The 18,421-nt window shown below is 35.0% G+C and overlaps 1 long non-coding RNA gene and 1 pseudogene across 4 annotated transcripts; both read right to left on the reverse strand.

The window, feature by feature from the left end:
- LOC107608477 lies at positions 210-4,426 on the reverse strand (annotated as a pseudogene).
- Positions 14,284-18,205, reverse strand: LOC107631681. Of its 4 annotated transcripts, none has more exons than XR_002362131.1 (7): positions 17,843-18,202; positions 17,091-17,156; positions 16,847-16,897; positions 16,707-16,753; positions 15,986-16,076; positions 15,135-15,819; positions 14,284-14,794 (listed from the first exon to the last, which is right to left on the reverse strand). It is a non-coding gene; the product is annotated as an uncharacterized LOC107631681 (long non-coding RNA). The 4 variants fall into 4 exon arrangements; XR_002362130.1 differs by having other exon boundaries at positions 15,131-15,819; XR_001618606.2 differs by having other exon boundaries at positions 14,303-15,819; positions 17,843-18,204.

Below are 18,421 nucleotides of genomic sequence, written 5' to 3' on the forward strand. Positions count from 1 at the left end.
TGTTCAAAAGAAAAGTGTTTTTTACAATTTAAAATTTTTTAATCAATTTTTAACTATTTAAATAATGGATAAATAACAATTTCTGATCATAAAAGATTCTGACACGACAAAATTGACCATAAAAAATTAAAACTAAAGTTATATCCATATATACAAGATAAGTTTCGTTTGACAAAAAAAGACCAATAATTAATTTTTTATTGATAATTCTATAAATACCCTATCCTTTCCTCTTCCTTCCTCATCTTCCTTTCATCACCATCTTTGTCCTCTTCCTCCTCACTATCATGTTTTTCATCAATCAAACTCAACCAGAATTTCTTCACATCTGCCACAGCAGCGCTTCTAAACAACCCTATTGACGGAGGAAAATTATCGGTAAAAAATTTTTCAAAAATTCTCGTTGCAAGTATAGTTCTAAACTGACAATTAATCCTCAGTCACCGTTTAATTAGGTTGTCACAAGTACAAATCCCAATAAAAATAAACCGAAGTATTCAAACCTCGTATCGTCTCTCAAGAAATTGCAGGAAAGTGTATTTATTATTGGTTATGATGCACTTCTTTTTGGGGTTTTGAAATAAGGAACAAGAAAATATAAATTTCGAGAAAAATAAGCTAACAACTAAGAAAGGTCCTAGCACGAGTTGAGAGTTGGAATTCCTATCCTCATCATCATGGTCAATTGCGATGGTAATTGACTTTTGCTCTCACTTAGTTAACCTCTAACAATTGAAGGTAAGTCAAGTGAGCAAAATCAACTTAAGTTCACAAGTCCTAATCGAAGACTAGATTTAGTGAAACTCAAGCCAACTAGCAACTTTCAATCACCAATCAACAAGACACTTTGACAATTCAAGAGTCTCCAAATTACTCAATCCAAGTCAAGAACACAAAAATCTAATTTAAAATTCAACCAAACATTTTATCAAACACTTGGAAGGCATAAAATAAAAACATAGAAAATTAATAAGACATAGGAAATTCTAAGACTAACCAAAGCAAAGAAATAACAACAACAAAGCAATTGAACAATAAGAAACATGAAACATAAATTGCATTAATGAAAATTGAGAATAACAAATGAACTCATAAACTAAATTAGCAAAATAAAGAAATTAACAAGAGGAGTTGATGAACTAAAGTGCCAGAACAAATAAAAGTAAGAGAAAACTAAATTAAAGGAAGATTGAAATCTGAACCTAAGAGAAATTGAAATAAGACACCCTAAAACCTAGAGAGAGGCTCGCCTCTCTCTTTAGAATTCTACATCTAAAACCTAAAGTGTGTATGAATGAAAAGTGAATGAATCCCCTTTCCATCTCCACTCTGCGGCCTCTTGTCTAAGTTTTCCGACCTGAAACTGGGTCAAAAGCAGCCCAGAAATTGCCCCCAGCGTTTTCTCGTAACTGAGGCACGTGACACTTATCATGCGTACGCGTCAGTCATGCGTACATGTCGATGGATACTGAACTAGCCATATGTACGCGTCATCCACGCATGCACGTCAATTGTCTGCCACACCAGTCACGCGTACGCGTCGTCCATACGTGCGCTTGGCTCCAGCTCCTCAAATCCTCAATTTCTTATGTTCCTTCCACTTTTGCATGCTTCCTTTCCATCCTCTAAGCCATTCCTGCCCTATAAAATCTGAAAATACTTAACACACATATCACGGCATCGAATGGTAATAAGAGAACATTAAAAATTAGCAATTTTAAGGCCAAAGAAGCATGTTTTCAATCATAGCACAAATTCAGAAGGATTTATAAAACCATACAATTTATATGAATAAGTGTAAGAATAGTTGATAAAATCTACTCAATTTAATACAAAATAAACCGTAAAATAGTGATTTATCACCAACATCAACAACATCAAACACCATGTGATACCCACGTGACTTGAGAATTCAGATCCCCTGACCTATCATGCAACATAGCAAACCCAGACAGATAAGTCCCCATGCTGAAGCCACCACCACTGTGCCTTTTTAGAATCTTCGCCTCAACCTCCCACGTTAACTGCATCACGTTCCTATTTTCTGGGTCCCACAAGTACCTCATACTCGCGCTCAGATCCAATGATCCATTTGAATTCAATCAATGCCATCAACGACTGAAATCTCACCAACGTTCTTCACTCCCTCAACGGACTCAACTTGGCACATAATCAACATCTCTTCTTGGTAACTACCAAGGTAACTGATAAACCCCAATTTTGTGGTTTATCTTGTGTTGAATTTGGGAGATTTTATTAACATTTCTCACATTTATTCAACAAAATAGCATGGTTTTGTGAATTTCTCCTAATTTGTGCTTAAGAGTAAAAACACGATTTTTAGGCCTTTAAATCACCAATTTTAATTCACTTTAATTCCATTCGATGCCTTGATATATTTGTTAAGTGATTTCAGGATTAGAAGGCAAAGATTGGGTTGAAGGAATGAAGAAAAAGAATGCAAAAATAGAAAATTTATGAAGAAATTAGGATTTGCTGAACTCAAGGTCACGCGCACGCATCACCCACACGTACGCGTGAGAAGGAGATTCGCCAGCAACGCGCACGCGTCACCCACGCGCACGCGTGAAGAGGAGTTTTGCAATGCGATGCGTACGCGTGACCCATGCGTACGCGTAACAAGCTGCACGTGACTTCACTAAAAGCAAAACACTGGGGGCGATTTCTGAGCTCAAGGAGGCCAAAATCCAACTCATTTCTGATACTTTTGAACCCAATGATTGCAAGGGAATGGGGGAGAGCAATCATTATATAGGTTTTCATCATGTTGTAGGTTAGAATTCTAGAGGGAGAATCTCTCCCTTCTCTCTAGAATTTAGGGTAGTTTAGGTTAAATTCTCTTAGATCCAACTTTTAATTCTTGTTTTTATTTCAATTCCCTTTATATTTCATTGTTCTATTGTCTCAATATTCTTAGTTTTCCTTGTTAATTTCCTTATTTTGCCATTTTTAATTTCATGAACTCTTGTTGGATTTCTATTTTCTTTCAATGCAATTTTATATTTCTATGTCTCTTTTATGTTTACCTTCATTGCTATTGTTGATTTCTTGCTTATGTTAGTTATAGCTTTTATTAATTCTAGCATTTTGTGATGTTTACTTTTATTGCACTCTAAGTGTTTGTTAAAATACTTTCACTAGTTTTTGAGTAGTTTTCTATACTCTTGGCCTAGGCTAAGGGAATTGGGTGACTTTGAGTCATTGGGTCTCATTGATTTGGTGATTTGAGAACCCTTAGTGGTCAATTTGATAACCATTGACACTAGCCTACTACTAAGTCAATTAGTAGCTAGGTTAGGACTTATGGATTGATGTTGATCAAGCCTATTTAACTTACTTCAAGTATGGAAGTAGACTTGATGGGTTGGTCCCTCATAATTGTCAATACATGGTTTGTAGACTAGGATGAGTGATCTCAATTCCTATGCCTAGCCAAGAGTTCTTTTCCTTTCTTTATTAGTTCTTGTCATTTACTTTCTTGTTATTTACTTTTCTTGCCAACTACAAATCAAATCCCATGGTTCCTTCATAGCCAATAATTGATCACTTCATTGCAATTCCTTGTGAGACAACCCGAGGTTTAAATACTTCGGTTAATTTTCATTGGGGTTTGTACTTGTGACAACCAACTTTAAAACTTTGATTGAGCATTGCTTGTCGGTTGAGAACTATACTTGCAACGAGGTTATTTCTCTTTTACCGAGAAGAAATTCTTAGCCGACGATTTTGTTCTTTCAGTAACCTTCATCTATGTCGTTACCGGAAGCCCGGACGATGGAGTGAGCCAAGCAACGGATCCCAATGGGAGGGAACTGAAAGAACGACACGATGTCGATGGCGGATTCTGTGGAATCGATCATTAGAAACATGATCCCATGTGGCTCTAAGTCAAGGAATTTCTTAGTCCAAGTGGCGAAGCTCTCAAGAATGCGGAAGATTGCGGCGGTGCCAATGCTGGTGGCTGCACAAGCATGGAGACAGGGGAGCGCGTCGGAGATTCCACCATGGCCGTGCTCCATGTTGATGACGACGAAGTCATAGCCTACAAGTCGGCAATTTCGGTGAGCGTTGGGGAGAAGGAGAAGAGGAAGAGGCCGTGGAGTGTGTCATCATTTTAGAGGCATGACTGAGGTTTTCAGGAAGACAATGCGGCGGTTGTGTTTATAACAGAGGAAGCTGAGATGGCAGAGAAGACATCGTCGGCGTAGGATTTGGGAATAAACGAAGTGTTGGGTCTGGTGGTGGTGAGGGTTTTGAGGGGCTTGGGTTTGAATGCAAAATATGAAGGAATGAGGATTGAATGGGACTTTGGGTTTGGGAGAAGAGAGGAGAGGAATACGGTGGTTGTTGACAAGGTGCAGATGTTTGGAAAAGGTGGGAATAAAGTAGATTCGGTGAAACAATGAATTTACAATGAAGTTAGTAATGGTTATAGAAAGAAGATGAAGAAGGAAGAGGAAAGGAGAAGGGTATTTATGGAATTATAAACAGAAATTTAATTATTGGTTATTTTTGTCATATAAAATTTATCTTGTATGGGTATAACTTTAATTTTAATTTTTCATGATCATTTTGTGAGCATATAAATCTTTCATGGTTAGAAATGGCTATTTACTCATACTAATAATAATAAAAAACTGTTATAATAATATTCATTAAATGAATTTAATTGTAATTAATTTTTAATTCCTTTATTTTATTTATTATCATTCCAAGAGTTAGCAAACATAAAAGCCTTGTTTAATAGGTTTATTATTCTTAGAAGAATCATGAAGGCCGTATACTCTCTTAGAGGCCAAGAATTACAACTCTAGTTCAATTATAAGCACAATTGGGATAGGCTAAGAAAATTTACAAGAAGTCATCTTTATCGTTGTAAATAATATGACTTTTGAATTCGACTTTAATATGGTACCTATGTCGGAAGGAGTTGAAGAATAATTTGAACAACAGACGGACTCGCTCGATGAGATTGTTGCCAGTCAATCAATTTTCGAGAATATGAAAAATCACACTAGCTTTGATAAGGTATGGTAATAAACTGATATAATTTTTTTTTGTGTTTTTTTGTGCATTTATAATTATACTATACTAACTAAGTTCATACATATAACATTCATAAGTTCATATATATAACATCCATAATTACATAAAATTAACATGTAAAAATTAAATTCATGTTTATTAGATATTATATCTATACAATATCTTTTTTTAGTTATTGCATAAGTAACTATCAAGTTAACACAGATGTTTTTAAATCATAATTGAATTTGAAAAAATGTCAAATTCTTAAATTAATTTATTCAAATGATAAATTTACTCATAACATCCATAATTTCATATTAATAACATCCATAATTTTGTACTCATAATATTCATAATTTCATATATATGATGTCTATAATTAATAAATTTCAATAGTCTATATGTAAAATATGAGTTATATACTAGTTGTTGCTAAAATTTTTTAATTTAACCTCTATAATTTCTACAAAAAAATATATTTTAATGAGTAATAATTTGATTGAGAGATGTTAAGAATTTCATTTGAAAAAACTGAAATTGATTTTAGAAAGAACATTAATAACTTTAAGCATGTAGAAAAAGGATGGATGATAAGAAGGATGAGTAATAAAAAATTGTATGTCACTTGTCTATCAAAAAAATAAAAATTTTTATATGACATTTTTATATTGTAATTACTTTTTGGCTACCTAGCATCACCCAAATAAAAATAAGAGTAAAGGTCCTTGACCTTTTTTTTCGCGGACATTTTCGTCCTCAACGAATGGAAAATATATTCAAGTCCCTCACCCCCGAAAAACATGGACATTTCAATCCTTCCGTTGAGTTCAGGCGTTTGAACTGGACGAAAAAGTCTGACCTGGTAGAGGTGGCGCTGACCTGGCCGTTACGGAGGACACGTGGCAGGGATTATTTCGAAACAGGACATATAAGTCCCCGCAACGAAAACGACGCCGTTTTTGTAACCTCCCCCAATCTTTCAAATTTCTCTGCCCTTTTCTTCTTCCTTCGTCCTTTTTCCCTTCCATTCTTCTTCCTCAGCCCCTGCCTCTATCACCGCCGCACAGCCGCGCCTCCATCAGCCACCATCAATGCCGGCGACCTCCTCCTTCCTCTCTTTTCGCGTCTTCTTCCCTTTCTCACTCCCTTACTCCCAGGATGAGGACCACTGGCAAGGGTAAACAACCTGCCAAAGGAAAGAAATCAACTGGGAAAGGGAAACAACCAGCTAAAGAGAGCACTGGTCTCTTCTCTAATCCCGACATGGGAATCCCGGCAGAGGACACATCTAACTTTCCAAATCGATATTGTGAGAAGCAATTTGTGGCCTTCTTCCAAGAGAAAAGCCTTCACTTTGAAAGGGTCATCAAATGGAATAAAATCCCTTCCAACTTGCACACTATGGTCAATGAGAACATTGAAAGTCGGGGATGGCATTTTATTGAATGGGAATCGAAGGAGTACAATCAAGATTGCGCAATCGAGTTTTATTCCAACTTCTACACACCCATTCTGAAAATAGTGTATATGAGAGGCAAGCAGATTCCAGTAACTGAGGCTGCCATTGCTGAGATCCTTCGGATCCCCCAGAAGCTGAAAGGAAAATGTGCCTATGCCGATGCAATGGAAGACAAAAATCTACCTGGTATACTGAATTGGGACAGAATTTGAAGAAGATTGCTATTCCGGGTAGTGCCTGGAACAGGGGCACCGATCACAAACCTGTGGGTGAAACCAGTTAAGCAGCTGGTCCGTGAAGCCCGGATGTGGCAACAGATCTTAGGCACCTATGTCATGCCAAGCTCTCATGAGACATCTATTCTAGTTGACTTGGCTATTCTGATTTGGGTTGTTTTGGAAGGTAAGCCGGTCTTCCTCCCACGTATCATCCGGGACCATATGTATAAAGTGCATTATGTGGGGAGGAAAAAGGCGGCATTCCCTTATCTGATTGCTAAAATGGCCAGGAAAGAAGACGTTGAATGGGCTGAAGCTGATTGTGTTCCTACTATTCCTAGTAAGGAAAAGAAGATTCCTTACGGGAATTGGCTTAAGGACGAAATGAAGAGTGGTAAGAAACATAAGCTTGAGGGCACCTCAGCTGAGGGGCAGCCCACCACCACAGCACCACAGCCTCCTACCTCACTACCAGCTGCACCACCTTCCGGTTTTCATTAGCTCATGACTCAAGAGCTAGGGCTCAAACTTATGGCCCGACTAGACCAGCTGGAGCGTCGTATGGATCGATGTTACAGGAACATCAAGAGCCAAGACAGAGGATGGGATGACATGCTGGATGAGATGGATACTCCTGAGGATCGCTCACAGGGCCAACAGCTACTTAAAAGAGAGGAAAGAGGAGGTCGCCGGCGTTGATGGTGGCTGACGGAGGCGCGGCTGTGCGGCAGTGATGGAGGCAGGGGCCGAGTAAGAAGAATGGAAGGGAAAAAGAATGAAGGAAGAAGAAAATGGCAGAGAAATTTGAAAGATTGGGGGAGGTTACCAAAACGGCATCGTTTTTGTTGCGGGGATTTATATGTCCTATTTCGAATTAATCCCTGCCACGTGGCCTCCGTAACGGCCAGGTCAACGCTACCTCTGCCAGTTCAGACTTTTCCGTCCAGTCCAAATGCCTGAACTCAACGAAAGGATTGAAATGTTCACGTTTTTTGGGAGTGAGGGGCTTAAATGTATTTTCTCTTCATTGAGGACGAAAATGTCCGAAAAAAAAAAGGTCAATGACCTATTTATCCTTTACTCTAAAAATAATGATAATGGCTTACGTTTAGTTTATGAAGTAATGTTGAGTTGTTAGACTACTACAAATGTAATTCAGTCTAATATAGAATACGTTTACGTTGGGCTTAATTTGGGGGCAAAGTTAAATCTTTAGTCCAACTCAACCCAAGATGGACGCAATCAAGAAACTATTATCATTATCTTTTTTTTTTTTATCAAAGATAGGAGACTCGAATTCGCAACATTTTAATTGAGTATAGGGAGATTATGTCATTTAAGTTATAACTCATTAGCATTATCATTACAAGCCTTATTTTTAGACACACATATATTATATATTATTATATATAATATCAAAGCAAAAATCAATAAGAATACAGTGATAAGGATTTAAGGGTTGTATGTAAATAACTTCAATCTATAATTAAAAAGTATTATTAGAACTGATTTTTTACTATAGCAATTTTGGAATTATTTCTGAATATTTGTATGTTTTATGCGGTTCAACTGATAAGTGTATAGATATAAAAAATAATAAAAACTGAAAAATCAATAGATAATTACAAAAGCCAATTTTTATATTGGACTTCCATGGACGATTTTCCAAAATATTCTGTTTTTTTTTTTTTATTTTCCTAACATGGTGGATTGTTATGTAAAAAGACAAATTGCTAAGGGTGATTTCACTGTACAATAATTTTAATTTTTTTCAAAAAAAAACGTTGACAGAAATTTCTTAAAATTAAGTTTTTTAAATTAAAAAAAAATTGAAATTGCTCTGAGCGATTTCATTGTTTGAAAATTTTAAAAAAGGTAAAGTACTCTTTTGCTTCCTAACATTTAGACTAAATTCTAATTTGATTTTTAATGTTTCAAACATCCTAATTTTATCGTAAAAAATTTCAAACGAGTTCAATATTATCCTATCATTAAATTTACACAAATAGTTAACGAAGTGAGTGATGCGTACATTAACATTATTGTTAAGTCGTATCTTCTTCTTCCTTTTAGAGAAATATTGTAGGATTACTATGTGTTCATAATACGCAGCGGAAGAAAAGAAAGTAATCCTAAAGATATATTTTGTGCTTAAACTTTATTCGAATAATATAGAACAAATTTAAATACCTTAGTAAGTTAGTAGAAACAACTCTCTCCTTCAATGGTACGAAGGCGCTATGCGTATCCACACTGAGACTAATAGAATAGAATAACTGAAATCTTATGAATCATACCATATCACAATTTAATTTGAAACAGAATCGGTTAGGATCTCATCCAAAATTAGAATTCAAATTTAGAAATAGAATAACTAATTATTCTCAATTCTCATTTAATATTCTCAATTATCATATTATTATTATAATAATTAAATAATTCTTTAGCGAAGATTAGAACACTCGTTAATGTGTGACACCATAGGTTCAATACTAAGTGGATAGTAAACTAGTCCTACTAAATTTACTAATCAAGGTTGGCGTGTAATAATACTCTTTAACAACCCGATAGTACGAAGTAATACATTTTTACTACGAACTCGAGAAGAACAAAGTATAATTCCTTCCGTCTTTCTAACTCTTGGTTAACCCTTAGAGTATGGTTTTTAATTGTTAAACTCTAACATATTATCATTATTATAATGAACCATAAATGACCTAAAAAACTCATTTCTTCAATCATTCAATCTCTTTGGCCATTGTTTTATTTATTTCTGTCATTATAATCATAGAGCTCAAACTCTTTACCGATAGTTGACGGATTCCTTGTTGACTAATCATTAATTCCTATGATAGTTGCAGGTTAAAGAAATTCTATTACCACTACAAGAAAAACGTTGAGTACTGTCGGATTTACCATCAGAAATATAAACAAAATCCGATGGTAACTAACTTACCTCCGATTTCTGTCGGAAGGAATCAGACGGTATAAACCTTGTAGGTAAATGGTTACCGTCGGAGCTTTTTCGTCCGACGGTAATTACCGTCGGATTCTGTGATGGATTACCTGCCAGAAAAATCGTTTGGTTCCTGGCGACTTTTTCCGATGGTAATATTGGCGCCACAATATGTTATTTCCCGCACTAGTACCGTCGAATTATATCCACCATAAATTTGACAGAAATGTCAATTTTCTTAAAGTTGTGACGCAATTTTTTTTAATTTTTTCCTTTTTAAATTTAATTTTTTATTTAAATATATTTTTCATACAATTAATTGTCAATTTGTAAATAATAGAAACCAATTATCTATATTAAATATCAAATGTTCAAATAAATTAAAAATCAAATAAATACAATGAAACAATAAAACAAAGCCCTAATCACTAAAGATCCAGTTAGTCGTCATCGTCGTTCCCGTGGTCATGCTACCGCAGTGAAGAAGGCGGTGATGTTTGTGTGCCACTAGCAGCACTGCTGCCACCAGCAAAACCACTGCCACCAATAAGAATGATGCCTGCAGCACGAATCTGAACCTGGTATACCTCCATCTGAGCCTCCATTCGTTAAAGTCACTCCATCTACTTCCTCCACTCCAGCTTAAGGTCATCTGTGTCCATCATGTGTGTGAGGATCTCCTGATACCTCTTTCGAGTCTCGGTCAGCTCCTGAGCCTGCTCGTGAAGGCTGCGGGTGACCTCCTGTACCTGCAGCCTCAAATAAATGTCTTCCCCGGGTTCGATGGCTCGACTGGTGGCAGAGGCGGACAATGGCCTCAATGTGGAGGTGTGGAGGCTGCTGGCGAAGAACGACCCCAACTTGTATATGTGGTTCTTATACGGCACTGAGACGATCTCGCACCAAACCACATCGGGATCGATGACTGAAGCAGTAGAGCCATCGGTGTCCTCCCCACTTTGCTGAGATTGCTGAGTCATGACATCTAGTCTCTACGTGTAGGACTCTTGTGTAACACATGTTATTATGATCAGGACGATAGCTATACATACAATCTCTAATTTTATATCACAAGATCATATGTATGTTTATTCACATAATGATCCTGAGACCGCTGATAAGCAAATCTCTCTTTGTTCTCCTTCAAATTGTGGGTGTACTTGAAGGTCTACATCAATATTGCATCGCAATCCAACGACATCGACTATACATGTTGTATTGAAACAATATGATTAGGATGCCTAGTAATGATATGTCAAAGAATATAACTAAGTTAATAACAAAATCAAAGAAGCTACATATCAGCCTGGACTTAGTATTCATGAAGGTCGCTAAGCTGCCAATATACTTAGACGACCTGGCCGATGCCTTATTAGCTCTATTTGTGAGACGTCGATGCCTAAACTCCTCATCGGTCTCCCAGTGAGCTAACAGAGCCTTCTTGATTTTCTGGTGGAGCCAGGTCGTGAGGTGGCCATGCCCTTCACGAACATCCTCCAGCATCTATTGCAGCCGCCGCCCATTCAATGGCCATATATCTTCCTGATGAGGGCATCATGCTAAGCGTCCCATATAAAGTTCAGCTGCACAAAAAAAACTTTAAAATTAGTTAATCAAAATAAAGCATATTAAATAAAATAGAAGATATAAACTAGCTAAGAAGGTTTGAAACTAAAAAAAATTAATTACACCCTGAAACCATCACTCTCTGATCTCAGAGGGGATCTTCTTGCAGCTTGGCCATGGATGGTCATACATTAGCTTGATGATATTGGTCATCTCCTTAGTACATGTGTTGTTATTTGGCACAAAACTATCAATAATTCACAAACAAAACAATATGGCAATATAAATTAAAACTTCAAAATCAAATAACCACAATATATAGAGACTTTTTTAGAAATTTTGACAAAGTTTCATCTATAACTGGAATGCGCCACAAACTCTATCCAACAACAATTAACTTAAATAGCACCAAATGTCAACAATCAATGAATAACAGGCAATAATTAAGAAGCAACATCCATAAATCCATTAAATTCACTACACTAGATACAATAATCAAACACTTTAAGCAATTCAATAATTAGGCAATATCAAAAACTTTCAGCAATTCAAAACTACAACCCTAAATCCACTAAACTAAAATCAATAATCAGACACTTTCAGAATATAGAAGACTTAAAGTGCTAGTTACCCCCATTCTGTCATCAGGTTAAATTCTCAACCGTACGATGGGAGGTGATGGAGGGGCATCAACTGGCTCACTTTTGTGAGAGGATTCCGGGGTCGCGATATTCATCGTTGGAGGTGGCGTCATCGAGACATTGGGCTGTTGAGTGGATGGAGGCGCCATACGGGCATAGTCACCATAGATGCAAGGACGTAGTTGGAGTTAGGGACCATGATGAACGGCTGATCCAATAAACTCGTAACTTGTGAAGTCACCGGGATAGTCGAAGTAGAGGGAGAGGATCCAAAATTCCCAGGGGTACCTGTAACACCCTAACTATCAAAATGATACGCTTCCGGCTATGCCACTCTGATAGCTCGAATATTACGACTACTCTTATAATATTTAATACTAAAATATGAGCCTGTTTAAATCTTAAACCGAATTTTTAAAAATTATACGTCCATAATTTTTTTATTGTTCTGTTTTTGGAGTCATTCAAAAATCTGTATACATTATTTTAGTTTAACAAGCAACAAACTGCGAGAGAAACATAATTGTAAGTAGCCTTCTCTTTGTTAATTACTGTTATATGAAAGATGTTATCTGATTTTGAAAGTACCCTACTAATAATTTTATGGCTTCTTCATATGGTTGTAGAATCTGGTGTTAAAATTGTAAATATTGCAAATTTAAAATATACATAAGAATTATTTTAATTCAATCTTTGTAACCAATGTGTTTGCAAGCAATTGTGTTATATAATGTTAATGTGCCAAAATGTTATTTTTATGCAGGTTTTGGTTGGAGAGTCTATTGTGAAACAAAATGATTCTAGGAAGGGAATCACCAACCTCTTTGGCAAATATATAATTCACCAAAAATTTCTTGAGAAATGTATCAACAGATTTTGATAATGCCCTTGATCTACTCAATTCTAAAATGGCAGTCCTCTTGAAGATTTCGCGTAGCTTGATTTTTGCTTTGTGATATTCTGTTTGGTTACTCTTATAAACTTCTTGCTTTTAATCACTTTTGAGGTTATTACTTGGTTAAATTAGGAAGTTTTTGATTTCTCATTTTTATGAACTATGAAGCTTATGATTTCTCCTTTAATTATAACAATTGGCCATGAATGGTTAAACATATCATATACTTATTCTTCATTTTTTAATGTAGATTTCTAAGGCAAATATGACCGTCTTTTAATTCATAAGCCTTTTAAGCATCACTACTAAACTTTCTTTTTGTTGTCTTACTTGCATCAATCATTCTACTGTCTTATATATAATTTGCTTTGGTTTGATGGTTTGCAGATTTTCGTGACATCCTTTATACTTATAGTTTTAGATTGTCAGCTTAAAAAGCAAAGAACATTACAGGTACCAGATTGTTAATATATAATGCTTTATTAGTGCCTAAACGAAAGATGCTTAATACTCTCTGGTTTATTCGTGCTGATAGTAACGGTTGATGGCAAAGGGATAAGAAACCATTTTAACTGTTGTTGGCCGTAATAATAACCTGTTTTCATTCTTCGCCATCCCTTTATATAGGTTCCTTTATTACCTTTCTTCTCTTTCTTTTTATTGCTCTTTGAAGATTTGTTTAGTGATAGTGATTTCTGTAATCACAACCTAATGACAGATTCTTTTTCTGTCGGTAATTTACCAATAGATTTTTTTCATTACTGACATATTTTTTTTTTCAGTAATCCTCCCCTCCATTTCGCTAAAAGATTCATTTATGTCGGTAACTAGTGTCATATTTTCCGTCAATAACAAGCATCAGATTTTTCAACAAATTTTCTGTCAATAATTGGATCCTGAAAAAACATTTCAAATTCTGACGGAAAATCCATCTATAAATTCATCAGTAAGGTAAAAAATAATTTTTTTTAGATTTTTTCATTGCAAAATAAATCTGTTTTCATACAAAATAAATATAAATTTAAGGTTAAAGTATATTTTTTGTCCCTGAAGTTTGATAAAAATTTCAAAAATACCTCTAAATTTTATTTTGTTTCAATTTTGTCCCATAAGTTTTTGATTTGCATCAAAATACCTCTGACGGCTATTTTTTCAAAAAATTTAAAATCGATTCAACAACAATTTCATAAGAACAACCCTCAATACAAACAAATCAAGCATAATTTTCATATATTATTGTTATATTGGTTTTAAAATTTTGGAAAATTTAGCCATCGAAAATATATTTGATACAAATCGAAGACTTCTAGGACAAAATTGAAACAAAATAAAACTTAGGTATTTTTGAAATTTTTGTCAAATTTCAAAAACAAAAAATATATTTTATTCTAAATTTAATCAAGACAAATTTTTATTTAATTTTTATCTAACTTGTATTAAAACATTCATAGTATTTCAAAAAATAAATAAATTCATCATATTATCAAACTAAAAAAAATACTAAAAACAAACAAGTCAACTCAAAACATAAACACAAATAGTGTATTGATACATTAGATATAAACAATCGTATCAAGTTCACTTTGTTTCTCATTCTTTTGTTTTTTCTTATGTTTCTTCTCGATCCTAATAACATTCTCCTGCAGAGCTAATTTCTTGTCCGTGGGCTTATCATCATTCTTGAGCTTTTTCTTAGTTGATTTCTTGTTATGATCTGTATTTTCCTCGTCAGTGACTCTGACTTCCTTCTTGAAATCATCAACAGTTTTCTTCTTTTTCTTACTCGATTTTCTCTCAAATTCAAGATTATCAACTTCAACATGATCATCCTCATTCTAACCATGGAATCTTGCCCTCTTCTTGTCTTCAAAGTAGATAATTAGCAAACGAAGTCTGACCCTTCAAAATCAGTGCTCGGAGGCTAACAAGTGATCTGACCTCATCCATGGATCTAAGCTTATTTTTGCAGGCGTTTAGCACCTGGTTCTCATATACATACAAATGTGACTCCTAAATTTTCAAGAAGTTTTATTAGAAGAAATCAAGCATAAAAGATTGGTTGACTTGAAATAAACTCACCACTTCAAATACACACGTAGACAAATAGCAAAGTGAGACAGAATGTACAATAAAACTCAATAGAATCCACACACTAGTAAGTAGCAGCAGCACAAGAAAAGGTAATAACTAATCTTGAATTGCACATTGGTCAAGTAACTATTCATGCGATAGCTAATAATATATCAACGAGCATTGCATTTCCTCCTAGTTTCTAGACATCAAAATAGAATTGCAGGTTGGTCTCAAAACATATTTACATCAAGTACATTATTGTTATACAATTACCTACACTTCTGCAATAGCATGAAGTGCAACGGTAGTCTTCCCACTACTTTCTGGTCCAAATATCTAGAAGTATAGCCAGAAGATAATGTCAGTTTGACCATGACAGAACAATTCAGGCATAAAGTAATAAAAAGAATCAACAACCCTATCACGTGTAAATTAATGAACAAAAGAATCAAGGAGCAATAATGCATAAACCAGCTTTTTCTGATAGTTTTATTAGAAGCCCTCCCAAACTACAGTAACATACTCCTATAAAGGTTAAGCACTACATATGAAGATTGATAAACACAGGTCAGGGTACAGAGAGAAACAAAGACGAAAATGGGGAAAAGGTAAACTAAAGTACAGGTAAAAAAAAATTAAAAAAACAAGGTAACCAAGCAATCCCAACTTGTTGAAGATGCCATAAAACACCAAAACTAGTAACAAATACCAATTGAATAAAACCCCAATGACCCAATCCTTGCAGCTTACAAATATATCTCATTCTTCATAATTCACACCCAATTATTTTACTTACTCCTCGCTCCAAAAACCTAAAAGTTGTAAATAAGATGGTGGGAAGAACTAAAAGAACAGTGAACACAAACATATACCAGGCAGTCAATACCTCAACAATTCTACCTTTTGGAAGATTGCCACCTAAAGCACAGTCCAAGGTCAAACAGCCACTAAGAAATGTTTCACTGCAATATTCAGGATGATGGGGGAAAAAATTCTATCAACCATAAGTCTAATTTATATGACAAAAAATATTCAGGGCACAATTGACATTTTTTTTTTCCTTAAATATAATACAATAGATTAGGAAAACATGTGATTAAAAATGACTACAAATATGAAGATACATACACTAAAGCTCCCCCAGCATTGCCCAACTTGTAAAACTTCCCTTTCCAAAAGAATTGTTTATGTCATTTATTGCTGCTTCTAGTGCGTTTTACTGGAACAAATATTTCATTGTCAGATAAAACAAATTTAAAACTCATTGAGCAGAAAGTTAATACGAAATATCTATCAGCTATCCATTGATCATTCAGTAAAAATGGAACAACAACTACTCTTATGGGCAATGCTCACATCATGATTTCATTAAAACAGATAAATAAAACCACTTCAAGAAATTATATATGAATTAAAGCATAATAGACAATGTTATAACATGCTATTTCGAACATTAAGATATTAGGGAAGAATAGAAAAGATGATAAGGAGAAATTTGGAACATTGTAATATGACAATCTAAAAGAGCAATAATACATATATAGAAGCTATAAAATTTCACATAAAACATTGTGTTATTGAATATATCTCACACATCACTCTTCTGCAATATTGTCTATCTTCTTTTGACAGAAAATTCTTGACAAGCATATAATTAAAGTTTCCTTTTAAACAATTACAGATTCCCCTCTAAACAAGTGAGAAGATGAACCGTGGCAGCATCTTATGGTTTGAAAATTGAAAGATAATCAAGTAATAAGAAAAACGCCTGATATGAACTAGAAAAACATAGTCAACAAAGATAAGCATGCCCCCTGTAATTAAGCCAATGCATAGCAATAAATGTTACCATAATACTGCAGGAATCCTAATCATCTTTTCACAAACAATATTAGTCTGCAATCAAGTAAAAGAACACAAATGTTAAACAATAAATACTAGCAATTCCTTCCACTCAACATAGCAAATGCTCTTTTTTCTTAACTATACCTGCTCTGTCAAGGCAGAAACCATGAATCCCATGACCCATTGCCTACCTCACTGGAAAAATTGGGAAACTTTATCAGTGAAGAAAGTTAAATTACAGCTTCAGTATGCTGAGTTCTAAGCATAACTGGGGCAATACTAGAAATGATGCACTATAAAATTACTGTACTCTACATATAGTGAAGAAATTAATATAAAAAAAAAAAAACAAGAGTAATGCAAGCATAATCGCAGTATCCTTTCACACCAGAGAAGCTGTTCAATTCCTCAGTGAACATTTTCACTCCATGATTAGAGCACAGGTCTCCAGTTCCTGCCACAAGAAATCATTGTAATACTAGTATAATGCTACCTAAATATGTTGAAACGATAACAAAATAAAGAACAATAATATAGCATCTTAAAAAAAATCATAAACATCCTCCTAAATACTATTTGAAGCAAAAGTTAGATAATTTCAAAATCTTGGAATCTTATAAAAGAATCACTTATTCCTTGATTTAGTAGTTAGAAGCAACATTATCGAACTTGAAAATTCACCTAAAATTCGTGGAATTTAGCTACACTTGAATCAGCAAACTTAACTAGTAAACTCAATCTAGGGCCTAAACTTGTCAATCATAAGAGTCATGAGTTTTAACTTGATAGTTTCATAACCTTCTCTAGGAGGATTTATTTAGAAAGATAATCAATAATTTAACTAGAAATAGAATAAATTCCCAAAAAATCAAACAAGTAGCGCAGGCTGCACCCTATGAGTAATAGTATATGATATGATATGAAACATGAAGGCTTTTCAGAAACCGAATCCGTGTAAAATCGGAAACTTATGTGGCAGAAATTGAAAAGGAGTAACAGAAATTAAACTTATGTGGCAGAAAAATCCTAATTAAATCAGAAATTGTGATATCAAACCCTAATTAAATTTAACACAAGCTAATGATTAAGAATTCGGGATTCGGAACCCTAATTGCCTAAATTAAAAAAAATAAAGCCTACCTATTGTGATGATGGAGATTGAATCGAGCAGCGATGGATGGAGTTGAGGTGGCACGAGCAACAGAGGAGCACGACGGGGAGCACAAGAAAGAAGTGGAGGAAAGAGAAGCAGAGGAGCACGGCGAGGCGGCGGTGCGACGCAGCAAAGCTGCGGCGACGGCATCACATACCAGAGCCGCGGCGTCGATGTGGTGCAACGAGGAGAGGAAGGTACGGAGGAGATTGAGAAAGAAAAGAAGATGAGAGTGAGAAATGGTTTGTGTTTTTTGACAGGGGGAGCTGGACACATGGTGAATGTGTTTTGATGCTGATGACTAGCCCGTGATTTTGGATTTGGCAATGCAGTTGTAGTGAAAGTAAGTCTATAATTTGTAAGCAAGTCTATAATTTTTAAGCAGCCGGAGTCTAGCAACGGGGCGGATAGGGAAGGATTTTTGCTCTACTCGATATTGCGAGTAGGGATAAATTTTTGCTCTACTCGATATTGCGAGTAGGGATAAATTTCTATTTACGAGCAGTAAAACGTTGAATCTTAATCTATTTTTATAGGTTTTTGTCCTGTTTTTATCTGCTCCTATA

Source organism: Arachis ipaensis, chromosome B01 (assembly GCF_000816755.2).
Source record: "Arachis ipaensis cultivar K30076 chromosome B01, Araip1.1, whole genome shotgun sequence".
Lineage (NCBI taxonomy): Eukaryota > Viridiplantae > Streptophyta > Magnoliopsida > Fabales > Fabaceae > Arachis > Arachis ipaensis.